The sequence below is a fragment of the Acomys russatus genome, chromosome 28, assembly GCF_903995435.1.
Source record: "Acomys russatus chromosome 28, mAcoRus1.1, whole genome shotgun sequence".
Taxonomy (NCBI): Eukaryota; Metazoa; Chordata; class Mammalia; order Rodentia; family Muridae; genus Acomys; species Acomys russatus.
The window spans coordinates 12654524-12672493 of NC_067164.1; positions in this window are offsets into that span (position 1 = coordinate 12654524).

Genomic DNA, 17970 nt, shown 5'->3' on the forward strand with positions numbered 1-17970 from the left:
TTTCTGCAGTTTAAAATCCCCTCCATTAGCTATTGATAGTAAATATTCAGCTAATTGTTGTGAAGCGTGGTGCTAAAGAACATTCAAGATTACCCCTAATGCACAGCTGCATCTCTGCACCCACAAACCACACTATGCGGTCCCCTTCCGCCTGAAAGGCATTTTCATTTGCGCTGAAACAGACTCAGTCATATCACTTCTGCTTTGTAAGATTTAGAGCTGATGTGTTGCCTATCCTAAGGAAATCCTCAGTCCTGAAGAATCCCTTTGTTAGCACAAGGTTTTATTTTTTTTAATGCCAATAATGTGCATGTAACTGTCATGCACTGGAAAGACAATGGTCCTTCTTAAAGGCAGTAGAGCTCTGCTTGAGAACACAATCAACACTTTATTTGGCCGAGTAACTAATTCTTAACAATTGTTACTGTTTTAAGGCTCAGATTTTGTTGCTGTTATAGGCAAAGCTCATAAGGGCCAATAAGCTGGAGGCACTACAAGACTCTTCTGGAAGACTTGTTTTAATTAGAAAAGTGTAGTCAGAGTTTGCATTGAAGGATAAACAGCACTTCTAGGCTGGAGGTTTTCAACTTGTAATTCCTTGTAATTTGATTTTAGGGAGAAGTAGACACACAAAGGCTAATATAATGCCAACGGCATCCCTTAGTTTGTTAAATGAGATTGGGAATAGAATTGAGCCGATGTCCATTTATTGTGTGTGATAACATTTTAAGTAAAAGGGAAATGTGCCTGGTATCTTGAGCTATGAGGAAAGCCAGGTGGGATGGCTAGAAAATAACCAGAGTAATAATCCATATGTCCAGACAGCACTGAACTAAATTAAATATAGTCTGAAACAATTGAAGAGAGTGGTGGAGTAGGGACAGCCCTTTTGTATCATCTGAATTACTTAGGTAACCCAGGGCCGAAGTATTACAAAAAAATCCATTGATTATGACACAACTCTTACCTCAAAGGAGATAAGAGCTACACTATTGTGGAACCGATTAAGTAACCGTGGTATATGAACAGATTCAAGCCACCCCAGATTCCCACCATGGTAATAGTTTGATTATGTTTTTACAGTAACAGAACAAAGAAAGTCCTAAACTAAGGTGCTTTTCAAGTGTATTGGAGGAAGCACGGGGTAGGCAGGTTACGTCAAAGTGGGTAAAGAATCTGCTGTAGGCCTCAGACAGTGCCTGCCAACACATTTATCCCTTTGGATGGTGGAAGCTAATTGTTTGCTAAGATGATATAATGCAGAACCTTTTTTATTTCCTAGTCACGTGGATGTTAGGTCATAAATTGGGGTAAAGACAGTGAAAGACAAGCTGTAATTAGACTTTAAACCTGTAACATTTCAATCCCAAACATTCCTATCCACTAATTAGCCTTGCAAAAGGTTCAACGGAAGGTGGAACTTCCTTCCAGAAACTTCCATTCATGCTTCTCTTCCTTTTGAAATGGTAGAATATATTATTATCCTATACCTACCATTGCTGTGTGACTCTTTGGTCATACCCGCTAGGGAAAAAGAATATTTTCTTCTCCACTCTCATAAGGTAAGCCACTGTTTAGTTGATGAACAGGATTTGAGCCCAAGTTGCTTTTTTACTTTCTCACCAGTAGTAAGACTGTGTGCCCCAATTGGGAAAAGCTGGCTCAGCCTCTGTCCCAAAATCCAGACCCGAAGAACATGCCAGGAACATGGCCTTCAACATGTGTGAGAAATCAGACTTTGTTGTACTAATCCATTGAGGTGGTATTGTTGGTACCGCAGGACAATGGTAATATTGGCTAATTCAATACCCTAACCAAATAAAGCCACTTTAAATGTTCTACTTGTACTGAACTTGCCCTCTCTTCTTGGTATTTGAACTTCCGTTTCCTTTGGCTGGTATTACACTTGCTCTCTATCTTCAATTGTGTTAACTCTTATGTCTCGTCTTGTAAACCTAGACTGTGGTAAGATCTCCCCAACAAGCTCCCTAGCAACCAGACTGTCCTCCCTCCACACTCACTGTTCTGAATTGCAAATGCCTGCTTATTGGTCTGAACCCTTCTTGAGGTTGCTTGCTTCAAGGGTGTAGGGACAGTAGGACCTGTTGTGCCTCTTGTTCCCTCACTGCCAAGTTAAACTTAAAGTTCAGCTAATCGTGTGACTAAATAACCAATGAACAAGTAAATATGATGAGAGTCATGATGTTAAAAATACTAAGCATATAGCCTTCAGACTCTGAGCCTTTGAACTTCAGTTCCTAATTCTCTACGTGTGTCTGTGTGTGTGTGTGTGTGTGTGTGTGTGTGTGTGTGTGTGTAGCTACCAAAGCTACCACAGCTTTTCCCAGGGCTTCCCCACTTCCCTACATACCCAACTTCATGTTTCTCTCTCCCTCCCTCCCTCCCTCCCCCCCCCCCTCTCTCCTTCTCCCCCCTTTCAAAAAGTATAAACACGAATGTACATATAACGAGTAAGACAGGACTGGTACACAAATGAACTCACAGAGACTAGCAATATGCATAGGTTCAAGCCAACAGGTACCAGCTCAGAGAAGGTGCAGTGTACACCAACAAGCCATTTTAAATTGATACCTGCTGATAAAATGACAATCTGTTTTCTCCAATAGAAAACTACTGCGTATATTAACTATATTCCAGGGCAGGGCCCATGCCTTGAAGTAGTTGGCCAACACAAAAGGCAGCTCATTCTCCGCAGTTGTTGTGAGAGTGGGGACTGTCTCTGACATAAATTCTGGTGCCCCCATTTTGACCACTTCCCCTTGGTGGGGAGGCCTGGCAGTACTCAGAAGAAGGGGAAGCAGGCTATCTGGATGAGACTTGATAGGCTGTGATCATATGGTGGCGGAGGAGGTCCCCTTCTGTCAGATGTCTAGGGGAGGGGAATAGGGTGAAAGGGAGGGAGGGAGAATGGGACTATATAAGTCAGGGCATACCAATCGGGATGTAATATGAATAAATGATTTTTAAAGAAACTCTGTGTTGTTTTGGCTTTTTTTTTTTTTGCCTTATTAGAATTTCTATATTTTAATAGAGAATTCAACCCAGCATGGGCCCTTCTAACCATCAGATACAGTGACACTGCATGGGTTACATTGTCATAAAGCCAGCCCTCTTACTTAGATGTATAAGCTTAGGCAGCTAAGAAAACCAATCTGTGTTTCTGTCTGCTTGCACATAAAATAAGATTAAGGGTACTTAAGTTCTGTTTCCTTGTCCAGGAGTGGGCTCGGCATGGCCAGTCTAGGGCTGAAGCCAATGCCTCAATGGAGACAAAGTTGCAGTTTCCAGGGACACAACTCCTCCGTCTTGATTGTGGTTATCAGTCCTTAGGCATCTGTGTCTTAGGTGTCCTGTGTTCTCTTTCCCAACATTGTCTGACTCGTTTCTCTGTTGACCTTGGCCATTTTTCTACCTCAAATAGTATACTTCTTAATAAGCATGCTTGGCATAAGTCATCAGCTTATCGAAGACATCCTGGTCCCTGCTATTGCTTTTGTCTTCTGTATTTTCTTATCTTCTCCATTTCTCTTCCCTGGTTCCTCCCACTCAGTTGTTGGGGGATGGATAGATGTCTCAACTACTAAGAGTACTTGCTGTTATTCTGCAGGACATTGGTTCAATATCCAGAATTCAGGTGGCAGCTCATTAACCTCTGTAATTCCAAACTCTGAGTATCTAATGCCTTCTTCTGGCCTCTGTGTTGGTTAATAGCCTCAGAGCGTAAGGAATTGAGTCAGGATGTACTGGGCAATAGTCCATAGCCATAAAGAACAGTTTAGTGCCGTGCTGGCCTTTTTGCTCCTCCTGCAGAAACAACATGCCAGGGTATGAAAAACCACTACCCTGCTTCCAGTCAAATGCACGTAACTTCCTGGTAGCTCTTCATGTGTGTGTGTGTGTGTGTGTGTGTGTGTGTGTGTGTGTGTGTGTGTGTGTACACATACCTGTCCCCCAGAACTCTATGAATACACTATCTTCATCTTGTGGGAAGGTTGGAGCCCCTCGCTGCTCCAATAAAGCACTCTTAGCTTGTTGAGATCAAGGCTTTCTGCTTCTCTGTCTCATTTTTCTTATGCTCAGTGTGCACTAGATACACATGTGGTGCACACACATGTGAGCAAAACATTCATATAATAATTTTATATAAAATAAATATAAAAAACTTTATAATGCTAAATTTTATACAGGTGCTAACACTATATAGAAGACACAGAAGAAGCCAAACACACATTTGGGTTATTTCAAGTTTTGCTGAAGGTTTCCTGCAGGCTACGGGAATTTGTCCAGGCTGACTTATATAGATCAATGTCTCTAAATTGGAGGTGACTTTGCTGCTCTGAGACATTTGACACTGTCTGGAGACACTTCGGTTGTCACAGCTGGGGGCATTCTTGGCACCTAGTGGATACAGGAAGAATGCTGCTGATGTTGCACAGTGGGCAGGTCGCCCCACCCCCAGGCCAGGAATTAACAGGTCAAAATGTCAATACCTCCAAAGTTGAGAAGCCCAGATCTACATTGATTCTTGTGCTTTCAAGGACAAATCACTAGCTTTTTTTTTTTTCAGCTTCTTGGATTCTCTATCCATAAAAGATAGCTAATAACACCTGGGCTTTGCTACTTTGCAAGGATATTGTAAGGATAAATTTAGGAGGGAAGATCCCAGCTCTCGGAGGGGGAAGGGTACTATTATAGCCTGAGGTGTTATTATCAAGCTGTGCCGACACTTTTGCTCTCAGGAAGCCAAATGTTCTACTTGGAAATGATAATTTCCTCCACTAAATGAGCATTTTATTTCCCAGAGGGACTCATTTTGTTCACCTTTTGCCATCACTGGATTGGGCCCATTACAGCTGTTGTTCTTCCTTTATGTGAAGTTTCATTGCATACATCACAACAAAGCCTCTTCTAGAGGGATGTGCACACCACAGTCATAAGCCATACACGTGCAGCCGTCTGTAAATAATGTGTAACACAACTGGCCTGAATATCTATAAGCACGGACCTCAAACTCACGTGTTTCATGTTATTCAATACAGAATGAAAAAAAAATGATATTCTTATGAGTCGAGGTATACCTCAGCGTGAATTACCAGATCAATGATAAAGCATAACTTTCATCCGTTATCTATGAAGTGAAAGCCTTAAAGACTAATTGCAATGGAGAGCGGAGCATGTAAAAAAACAAGGAAAATTCAGGTAGGAAAAATAAGGGGGAAAAATCATAGAGAACCTCAAATTAATTCAACCCGTATTAATTCAAACACCCTAAATGTGTAATTAATCAATAACCTGTGCATGAAGACTGCTCTGCTTGAATAAAATTAAAATGCAACAGCATCATTGTGATTAGAAGGAGCTAATGGCGTTGCTTGAGCCCCCAGATGTTCAAAGCAACCACATTCTGATAAAATCTGCGTTCACCAAATCATGCCAGCTTGGGAAGCACTGGCTATGGAAGGGTTTGCTAGTGTTGTGTCACTGTTTGACAGCTGCATGGCGGAACTGAGGCAGGCGCACCATGCTGGGCACTGAAGGGGAAAGCAGGGATGACAAGGAATACTTTATTGTATCGATTTATCCGATTTTACCAGGGCCTGTCAGGGGAAAATGCATATGAGACACCTTGCTATGGCTTTTTCTGTGGCCAGAGCATGGAGAATGGGCTGAAAAGAAAGAACAGTGGTGATAACAAGTATGCTGGTAGAGACTGAATGACACCAGATGTGGGAACAGGCTCAGCCTCCTACCTTGCAGTGTTGGCAATGCTTGTTTTGGATGTCACAGGGACAGGCTAATCTGTGACGATGGAAACAGAAGCACTAAAAAATAAAGACATGGCTTCTAATTTCCATCTCTCTAGAAAGTGACCCAGTCACTGGATATCCGCATGTTGGTTTCCTCTCCTGTGAAATGAAGCAAATGGTCCTTCTATAACAGAACTGTTGCAGAGACTTAAAAGAGTTGGCAGCTAGAAAAATCTCATTACATTTAATGTGTCGTTGCCAGCCAATGAATGCACATTTATCTGTTTACAGGAAAACAGTGTTTTTGTGCTTAATATTGTCAAACTTTCTGTGAAATCTCCTTTCAAATCTTCCTCAAAGCACTCTTTGATTCTATCACATCCTCCCATGACTTGCTTGACCCCTCCATCAAGGGCACTGTCCCTCACTCTAACTGGTGGCATATCCATCTGTGAGGGATTCTGTAATTCTCATGCATCCTACCCTCCTGTCTGAGATTGGCTTCTGTACATACTACAACTAAAAGCAGGAGGGTGTGAGTGAACAGTTAGTTGTTCGATTTAGTAATATTTTTTTGACAGAGACTTACTATGTAGCTCAGGCTAGCCTCATACTTTCCATCCTCCTGCCTCAGCCTCCTTGATTAAAATTTCTCTACATGGTCCTAAACTACTGATTCTCCTGTCTCAATCTGATGAGTGCTAAGATTAAAGGTAAAGACCACCATACCTAGTTGACATATTTTTGCCCTTTTCTTATAAAATAGCATGTTAAATTCCACAGAAACACTTAGATGTTCCCTCTGAATACTGATTCACTCACCCTACACCCACTAATTAATGGCAGCTTATTCTGAAAAGTGATGTAAATAAATACACAGTCTGAAAACAGGAGAGCGCTTGTTAATTTTCCAAACAGCTGAGGTTACTGCTTTTGTCCAATAAAATAAGCTAAGTCACTATGATGCAGTCACAGCCTAAATGGCTGAACAGATAAATATCCTTGCTTGTCCATGTAGCCTTAAAAACAGCCATGAGACCAGCAAAGGAGTTCATCTCCATCCTCATTGGCCATTTACTTTATGTTAGAGTGCCTTTTGTTTTTTAAGCTTGAGGAATAACAGAGATACATCCCTCCCAATATTGTCACTCAGGACCAGGCTCTAAGTTCCTGACAACAGACTGTTAGGGTTGTTTTTGATGGTTTAATTCTATTACTGAACTTCAATCTTCAAAAAGTATAGAAGTATATGAAAAGAATATGTTGGCATCCTCATATGGGTCCTGATTGGCTGTCCCCTTAGAGTCTTGCTTTGGAGCCTGTTTGTCTGCTTTCCTCTGTGTTCAGATTCCTCTGATTCAGATATTGAACAGAACAAAGCTGTGACAAAAGCTAAAAAGTGAAAAATAAAAGCAAAATTCAAAAATAAATCTGTGACAAAAGCAACTGCATTAGCAACAATTAACCCTAGACGGACCTGGCAAAGTCTTCTATTTGATTTTTGCCCGGGGATTCAGTCAGAATGTAATGTCAAAAGGGGCTAACCAGGGGACTACCAACTGATGCAAGACAGCAACAAAGGAGCAAACTTAGACTTGGTCCAAGGCTTATTCCAGTTGTCTTGAAAATGCCCCATCCATTGTTAATAAGAGTGATGTTTCAGTGACCTTCCTGGATCAGCTGTCAAGTGACAAGATTAAAAGGCAAAGATTGCATGGTTATAAAGAGTTGGTGTTTTTATCTGTCTGCCTTGTCACATTGATCATAAATGACCGAGTCATCTGTGACTAATGCTGGACAAAAGAGGCAGGTTCCTCCTGCTACCAGGCATTGCTTAGAGTTTGTTCATCTGGGTTCACAAGAGATAACAGCAGCCTCCCCTTCCCGCTTCTACTCCTCTTACTCATAGCCAGAAGAAGTACAGATGCTTGGAAAAAACCAAAAAACAAAAACAAAAACAAACCCAGTCCAATCAGCAGAGCCTAGGCCAAGTGGCCAGATGGTGGGTTTTGCTGCAGGGGGAGCTAATGGCCTCCTGTGAGAGTGAGCTCATCCTCCTGCCCTTCGGGAGAGTAGACAGAGCTATTGAATTAGCTTTGCAAAGGATCCTCTTTCAGCTTAATCAACATTTGCAGAAGGAGAAATTAGATTGTACAGTCTGTAAATGAGGCTAGCCACCTCCACGGCCAGACGTTGCTGCTTTTGCTCACCGTGGAGAATGGGCTCCATTTGTACAGCCAGGTCGGACTTTGAGCGCCCTTTTACCAGCAATGATAGTTCATTTCAAACTCTTAGCGCGTTCACCTCTAGAAAGCAAGACAGGTCAGAAACCTAAAATGTAAACCAGAAGGGCTTCCCAATTCCAGCTCAGACTAAACAGCCTCAAGACAAAAACAGCTGCTTTCCTGGCTGGCCTTGAAATTACGGATTGTTAAAGTCTACAGAATCTTAGAAGCGTGTTAGAACTGATGTGTTTGTCACTCTTCTAGGCAGAGAGTGCCTGTCTTGAAGGTCTGCAATTGGTTAGCTCAGCTGTTTACGGGACAGTATCAATGTAAGTCCTTATGCCAAAACTGCCTTTGTTCAATTTCTCGTTATCCTACACCTCATTAGGGAAATTCCCAATGCTAGTCACAGGAGTTTGAATGAGGCAGATCAAACCTGTTGTTTTAGTAGACAATGTTAAAAGTAAATTTAATGGCAGATCTACAGACAACAACTTGGTGTGCTGCACGAAACAATGCTTCTCTATATATTAAATGAAAAGAATTGAATCTATCTGAGGTCTCTGGAAGATTAGGTTTTCAAAAGTGAATTTTTTATTTCAAATACACACTACACACAGTATTTAATAATGCATGCTGAATAACTGAAAAGCAGAATTGTTTGACTCCGCTTGAGGCGTATTTTATTTAAATACAATTCAACTGAATCGCATGGTATTGAACCCAGATATTTAAAACTATGTTCAGTCTTCTGAGTTTTAAGGAGGGAGACGTGTCACTTGTGGTTTTCTCTGCTGAAGGATAATGAAGTTTTACAGTTGAAAATTTGAAAGTTAAATCAAAATTGCATCTTTATCTCTGCTTTTCAGTTGTCCGTGTTCACAGACAATAATCTGGGATGAAGGAACCGGAGGACACTGGATAGCACAGGCACACAGTGAGCAGTGCTCGGAAGACCAGCTTCCCCATCTTTTTGTTTTCCCTACAAATTTAGCCTACTGTATCCTCCCACAGCTCATTGAAAAGAATGCAGGCAAATGAATATTCATTCTGACTAATAAGTTCAAAAACTTAAGAGTTGCCATTGGAAGAGAGATTTCAAAAGTTTCCAGACCCCAGGCTACATAATAGGGAGGAAAGATTTTAGAAGATGAGAAAGACATTATTCCACTAATATAGAATTCTATTACAGACTCTATAGTATCCAATATTAATATCATCACGGTATAAAAAATGCAAAAATGTACACATGAACCTCATAAAGTAGCCAAAACTAAAGTCATAGATCAGGTTTACATAGTCATCAGGTAGAATTAAAATTGTTATATTAAAATAAACTAGAAATTAATTATCTCATATAACCACTTCTTTTTCAAATGTAGAGAAGACAAAATTTTAAGGAACACTACTTAATTCTTAAAATCTAGATTAATACAAATTACAAGTCTGTGGATATTTTATATTGTGTTTTAGAACCAACATGCTCACTTTGGGCTCTTATGTTAAAGAAAATAAATAGACTTGTGTTTACTAAGTAGATATAGTGTATGTTTTAATCTTTTCACTAATAGTGTTTGCTTACTGTCTTTCATTATGCATGAAGATACGTTGAAGAGAGAAGGATAATCTCACACCATCATTGTTACCTTGTCATCACAGCTGTCACTCATAATTCTCAGTGTCCTCACAGAAGGCCAACATATTGAATATTCTCTAAGCTCCAAGAGCTATTCTTATGAAATTCCAGTAAATTAAAAAAATAATTACTATTAATGGGGCAGGAGAGATGGCTCAGCAGTTAAGAGCACTGCCTGTTCTACCAGAGGTCCTGAGTTCAATTCCCAGCAACCACATGGTGGCTCACAACTGTCTATACTAGCATCTGATGCCCTCTTCTGGCATCCAGATGTACATGCAAATAGAGCATCTGTATATGTAAAATAAATGAATGAATCATTAAAAAATATTATTAGCATTACTGCAAAAATGAATACAATAGGAAAAAAACGAATAGCTGTTATCCACAGAAATGTTTGTGGACAATGCTGGAGAGAAGCAGGGATTGGCAGGGACCAGGAAGAGTCTCGATAGCTTTATACTGAAGCAAGCAGAACACATAAGACCTACCATCCAGTCTTGCCAGGAGAAAGCAATTCAGATAAGAAGTGTTTGTATACTGGACAATGGCTAGGCAAGGGAGATCTTTGCTATACCACAAGTAACAACTACCAGAAATACTTGCTATGGAGAAGGCTGCAGCCCTCACAGGTTCTGAGCCCAGATTGTGTCACTACTGGGAAATCCAGAACATTTCATTACCCCCACTATTAAAGCCTCACCTTCTTGTTAACTGTTTACACCGCTGTCTCAAAAATCCATCCACTTGAAGCTTCAGGAAGTTGTCAGGTTTGCACACCCACCTTCCTGCATGCCCACAAAACCATGAGCATCCTGAGGAACACACTCTAACCAACTTTGTCTAAAGAATTTTAGAGAAACCTCTCATTAATCCCAAAACTCTTCTAGACAATCCCTCTTTTGCTTCTATGTCATATGAGTATCATGGTTTTAAATATCTATATGAAATCTAGGATCTACATATAGTAAGAAATAACTGATATTTGTCTTTCTGAGTCAGACTTACCTCATTTAGTGTAATAATACCTACTGTCATCCATTCTCCTGATAATGATATCATTTTACTTTTATGGCTGAATAAAATTCCTTTTGTATACATTTACCACATTTTATTCATCCTTTTCTATGTTCATAGTTGATCCCATAACTTAGCTATTGTGAACATTGCTACAATAAACACTGATTTGAAAGTAGCAAAAAAAAAAAAGAATTTTAGAGAAGCAGCTGGGAAGAGTGAGCTCACCAATTTGGTTCTTGGAGCCCCTGCAAAGATCTCCAGGATAGTGAGAAACGCTCTGGACCTAGTAGTGAAGGCTGGCCTCCAAACATGAAGAGAGAGCTCCACGTTGCCCACCCAGAAATGCTTCAGAAGCCTAACGTAATTACAGCTCACAAAGACTGACAGGCATCTTCTACTGACAGCCATGGCCAGACCAGCCAACAAACCCCCTTCCTGGGAGCTGCATTCTAACTGGTAGGGAAAGCTCACAACCCCCTGCAGAATAGGCTATTGCAACAACTACAGGCATCCCAGAAATTAGTGATATTGGTTAACTGAAGACACTATTAAGTACTCTGTTATCACAATGCTAGCCTAGAACTAAAGCATGGCTACCCAACCATGAATGTGAAACAAATCTCAGGGAAAGGAGTTTCATCACAAAAGGCCCCCTTAGTAAAATTGGCACAAGCAATTCATCTGATAGATGCACAGATACAAATGTAGGGACCCAAGAGGCATGAAAATGAAAGAAAATATGTCTTTTAAGGAGAATACTCCCTAGCAAGAGACTCAGATAATTAAATAATAATTGTAATTTAGTGTATGAATGATTAAAATAATATTTTGTTATTTTAAAGAAAACTCCACAGGATACAAGAGAATATACACAGACTTTTTCTTTTTCAAAATTGAACGGTATAAATAAGAAATTTATAAAATATAATAAATGGAGTATTCAAATGTATTAGAATCCAAATAATAGAGCCGATCACGCCTCATATCTTTCTACTATATTTGTATTTTGCATGTGCACATGCAGGAACGCAGTGTGTAAATAGAGACCAGAGATCAATGTTAAGCGTCTTCCTCAATCTCTCTCCAATGTATCTTTGAAGATGGGGTACCTCAATGAACCTAATTGGGCTCCACTTGCTCACCAAGAAGGTCCAGGGATCCTCAGTCTCTCCCTCTCTAGTTCTAGGCTACAGATGGCTTTTCTTCAGGAAAAAAATAAGAACAAAAAGTGGTACAAAATAAAGATTTAAAACAGAGTGACAATTTTTATTTCTAATTTTAAGTTTCCAATCAGACTGGAGAACTGTATTTATGATATTAGGAATCTGTCTCTATTTGTTTGCACTTAGCAAGGGGGCTGTCATCCCTACAACATGCATTAACCAATCTTCCCTACCTCACTGGTAGCTCTGTTTTACATCCTATTTTATAAGAGCATTAAAGATTAAGATATTATCTCCTGCTAATCTTAGAAAAGATAAAAAAATTTACAATAACTACTGGGTGCTCTCATTACTTCAATGATAACATTTCAATAAAGCCTTCATTTACATGTGCAATGACACAGAGTCTTAAGAAGAAAGCAATATGATATGAGAAGTTATTGAGACAACACTGTCAAAAGAATATCTCTGAGACATTTACTTCTTTATTCAAAAAAATCTTACTAAAGATATTTTACATAAAGTCCCCAGGTGAAGCTTTTTAAAAGTTCTGTAACTCATCCAGAATGAAAGAACGATCTTGAGTTGAACTATTTCCACCCTCACTTGTGCATCTGCACCTGACAAGTTTTTGCCCGTGCAAGCACTCACTGGGCACCTTCGGTTAGATGGGGAAGACACAGCGTGCTTCTCCTTAAGTACAGAGACTGATGTGGAGACTCCCCTGACTCAGTGGTAACTGCCAAAACAGTACACTCACACGGGTCTCGAAAAACACTGAGGAGAATGCCCAGTTGCCTATAATAGTTTAAAAAACAGCAGAAGGAAGGATGGCCAGCCGTGTACCAGTTTAGAAAGATGTTCTAATCACAGGAGACTTCAAGGTAAAAAACAACAAAATGAGAAACATGGAAAATTCAGAGAAGAGAATATAGCTATATATAGCCTGGATAAACACAACATGTTCAGCATTCTCAACACACAAGTGTTCACGTTCCCTTTAGAAATGGTTGGCAGCATGGCTGGCAGCACTGTTTCTACCCCATGTAGTGCATGGGGGAGTTATAACGGGATACCGAAGTACGATTGAGACTGATGGAAAGCAGTAACTACAGCTCCACCTACATCACACGTTGTGTGCATTGCTAAATAAATTGTCTCTTGTGATGTTTGAGAACCAGGAATTAAATAAAAAGCCCTAACAAATGGATTAAATTTGAACACATACTGAAATCTCAGCAACATGACAGTACAATAAGGGGGAAAAGCTATAAACCAGTACAGCAAACATGAAATAACAAATATGCTTGGGGAGCTGGGCCTCGGAGAAAGGCTTTTGTAAATCTCACCTCTGCTGCTGTCATAAAACACTGACCAAAACCAACCTGAGGAGGAAAGGGTTTATTTGACTTACAAGTTAGAATCCATCACTGAAGGAAAATAGGGCAGGAACTCAAGACAGGAACTGAAGAAGAAGAAGCCACAAAAGAACCCTGCTTACTCAATTGTTTCCTTATCTCGCATATATCTCGCATTACCGTCTTATATAGCCCAAGGATGGGACTGCGTACAGTGGGTTGGCCCCACCTATATCATTTAGAAGTCAAGAAAATTACCTGATAGACATGCCCATGGTCCAATCTGAGAGAGGCAATTCTTCAATTGAGGTACCCTTTTCTCAGATGTGTCAAGCTGACAAACAAGATGTAGTGAGTATAAACCTGTAATAAACTTGAGCCTACTGTCCTCAGGAGGTCTAGGATGCAAGAAATCAAATACAATGGGTAGCAAGTAGCACGTTTTTCATGTCAAGGTATATTATAAAATGTTCAATTATATATTTTAGAGCCTATAGCTGGTGACAGTAGGATCCAGTTCCCATAGATAAAAAAGAACAGAGAGGTAACAATAGTAGCATGTACGACCAGAGGTCTAGACAATGAGGTTTACTGGGAGAAGTAAAAAGAAAATCAACTGAGAAATCTGGCCTTATAAACTGAGAAAACATAGTGAGAGTTTAAAAAGCTTGAGTGTGGGCAACCATAGAAACCCAGGAAAGCTTTACAAACTGCAAGCACCAAGCTTCGATCAGCATGAGAAACATAAGGATCATGAGGATCTGGTCAGAAGATTCATAAAGTATCACATGACTCGGGAATTGACATCACTAAGTCCACAGGCAAAAGAAAGTGAGTCTGTAAGTGCAAAGGAAGGCAGAGCTAGGTAACAAGGTACAAACACAGCAACATCTGTAATGGAAACATCTGGAAATAATCAGATAGTTTCTTACCTGAATACACACATAAAATAAACTTGAAATGTATGTCAGCTTAAGTCATAGGTTTCTAAATATATATGGTGGTGTTGACCAATTTGCAGAGGTCAGAACAAGCCTTTTTTCTGTTGGGTCAGAGTATTTGGGCACCTTAGTAACATGCTCATTTAATGCACGCTGCATAATTTGGACTCTGCTATACAGACTGTCATTCCCAAATGATATTCAAGTACCTCCCCCAAGATGAAATGCAAGCTACACATGAAGGAGTAAAATTGCTCACCATCTACTCGTGGAAATTCATTTTCAATTATCTTAAAGTGCTTTTACTCTGTAACATCATTTTTGACGGTGAGTGAAATCAGAATGCCAGGATTGTTTCAAAAAGTAAATGTATCACTCATCAAAGGCAATTCTGATGTAATCAGCATTGACTTTCTAGGAGGACATTTTACCCATTTAAAAATCCACGTCATGTCACATTTCCAACACTCCAGCAGGATACACACACAATTTGAGAACGACAAAACCGCCCATCAGAAAAAAATCTCCTTTTGAATACTTGTTCCACAGGCTGCTACTCATTGAGTTACTAAAAGGAAAGCCCAGAGTACAATTACCATGACTTGTGGCAAGAAGATTCTAAGACCATTGAGCATGTGCTAATTTAGTTAGCTCGTTGAATACATGTGAATATATTTCTCTTTATCTGATCTTTGTCATAAAGAAACTTAATAATGTTACAAAAATAGTATTCATGGAAATATTTGGGGAATAAAGGATAATATGTGCTCTCTTTTAAAGGAGAGTTTTGATAAGAAGGCAAATCCAGATTTTGAGAACTATTAAAACTCTAGCTACAAAGGAAATGAAAAACTTGCATTGTCTGTATTCCTGTCATCTCCTCGGCTGCCCATCTCATAATACCCTTATTGCAACTGACACAAGGCGACAAATGCAGAAATGTCAGGCGAAAGGGAACATGTAAAGATAAAAGGCTATAGGGTAAGAAAAAAAAATCCACAGAACAAAGAGGAGACTGCATGCTACTTTTGTTACCATTTTGTTTCCAAAAAGCTGCCTAGGTAATAGCTAAAAGCCAGTATTCCGTAGAGAAAGGAGTAATCAACAAAGGATCCTGCTGTGTCTAAAAAATTATCATACAGGAAAAGATGGATAAAGCTACTACTCAAAAATGTGGTCAGAGCTCCCCCCCTCTCTCTCTATCTACATACCTATCTTCCTACATACTTATCTATCTATCTGTTTGCTAATCTAGCTTCTTTTCTTTCTTTCTCTAAACTTCAGCTCCAAATTCACACACTGAACAGCTTTAAAGTATATCAAAGGCCTCAGCAAGTGATCAGTTACCCCAACATTTCTTATAGTGTCAGTAGCAAGCTTGGACACCTTGACAGTCCAGTTCAGCAGGAGTCTTTATGTCCTGTTGTGCAGAAATACAGACTGTAACTCAGTGAGTTGAGACTCATGAGTACCAGCAAGACTCACTGCTTCCCTTCGTTTAATATCTCTCTCTCTCTCTCTCTCTCTCTCTCTCTCTCTCTCTCTCTCACACACACACACACACACACACACACACACACACTCCCTCTCCTTCCCTCCCTCCCTCCTCCTCCTCCTCCTTCTTCTTTTCTCTCTCTCTCTCTCTCTCTCTCTCTCTCTCTCTCTCTCTCTCTCTATCCCTCTCTCTCACCTCCAAGAAAGGCAGGCAGGAAGGAAGAAAGAAAAGAAGGAAGGAAGGAAGGCGGAAGGAAGGAACTGTTTACTGCACTCTATCAAAGAAGGAAAATCACATCCAAATGAGTTCACTCTGTCAAGGCATTAATACTACAGCCCAGTTACATTTCTTTTTGTCACCTGTAGATTACATTTAGTTACACCAAATTTCACAGAGCAGCTTTCTCACTTAAGAACCTAAACACCATCATCAGTTTATTTTTAAGGACTCTGCTCCTCCCAGTATTTCAATTGAGCCATGACACAAATGTTAACTTACCTTTATTCTCTAATTTCATTCCACCTTTCACAAAAAAAAAAAAAATCACTTTATCTAATTAAAAATTCAATTATCTAATAAAATTCCACCAGTACTCTTAGAACACCTTTAGAAAATGTCCTTAATTTATAATAACAAGTATAGAGTTTTCCTCAAGAGAGTTATAATTCATCATTAGCTGAACTAAAGATTCATTATCCCTGAAAAATGGAGAGGATTTGGAAGGTTCCAGAGAACACTGAAAACTTAGAGAACAAAAAAGATAGAAAGGCAAAGAGAAAATTGAATGAAACATGTACTCACAGTGCATGTTATAAACTCCTACACATTCCTGTTTCCCCCTAGAAAAAACTGCATTAAATTCAGTTAAACCCTTTCCAATAGATGTAAAACAAAACTCTTATAGGAGGCCCCTTTTTCTTCACCAACCCTCCAAAATGCCATAACCAAATAAAAGTCAGGTGGCAGAGAGAATGAAATGGGATTTAAAAGAGAAATAATCTGAGACTGTTTATGTCTTATCTTGAGAGCAAAACAAATACAATTATGGGTCTCAATTAGTTATATCCTGAACAGATGTATAAAAATAAGTTGTATTATTTGCAAGCAAGGAACCAGAATATAAAATCTGACTTAAATTTTTGTTTTCAATTAAAAGTAGGAACAGAATGAATAAATCATAAAATGTATGAATGCTAAATAAAGTCTTATATACAAGTTCTTTCTCATATTAGTGATGAAAGAATTGACTAGCACATATGCTCTTAACATAATTGCTACTTATTATTCTGGAGTCAGGAAAAGAAAGGTGGGAGAATAAAAAGAAGGAAAGCAAAGATATTAAAAATATTTCTTAATACTAGTCTATTTTTATCACAAGAATATACATCTTAGGTGCAACAGATAGATATGATTGTATAGAAAGATAATGTAAAATAGGTAAGGTCTTCAAAAACCTCAGAGACACACAGAATATGGCATTTTAAAGTGTATTTATTATTTTAAAGATTCACTGACATTGAGACAGGTTAACTCCTGGAAACACCCAGCCTACCTCAAAGAGGATGATGAGCATCAAAGAACCTCCTTATGAAGATGGCTTCAAATGTGGCAAATAAGCCACTGGGAAAAAATATCCTTGTGCCTACTACAGACAGAATTCTGCAAGCTTGGATGTAGGCAGAGTTACTGGCCAAACTCTGACAAGACAGTGTAAGCAAGTCTTCAATAGTTCCTGCCTCACAAATATTTCTGTCACATATACTGGGCCAGAAGGCTGAAGAAGATGCTCCAGCATTATAGTTTTAGGTGGCTGCTCAGGAAGCAAACTGCCTCTGTCATCTTCTCATTTGGAAAACTGCTAACCTGCATTCCTGGCATACTCAGGTAATCAAGTTTATTACTTCTCAAGTCTCTGGTAGAATTGAAGACCCAAGTTTAGTTTTACAATAAAGCTTAGTTGTTTAGGGGTTAACATGTTTTCTAGGTCTAGATAGGTGATTTAAGTTGATAATGACAAAATATGATAGATATTGATTTACATTCAGAATTTTAGATGCACCAAGATAGGAAAGATGTTTTCTTCAAGGCTGTCAAATACAAATAGCCAAAACACTAAGAATGTAACATTTATATAATTCCTGATTGTTTCATGGTTCTTCTTGCTGTAGGTAGTTTATTGTATATATGTGTAATAATATAAATGTATACATAAAAAATAAAAAATATTTAATAAAAAATAAACAAAATAAATTTAAAAATAAATAAAAGTGGATTTGTTTAAATATAAAAATAAAAAAATAAAATAAACTATTTCTTAAGCAATATGTACCAAACAAAATACAATTTAAGACTATACATACCAGA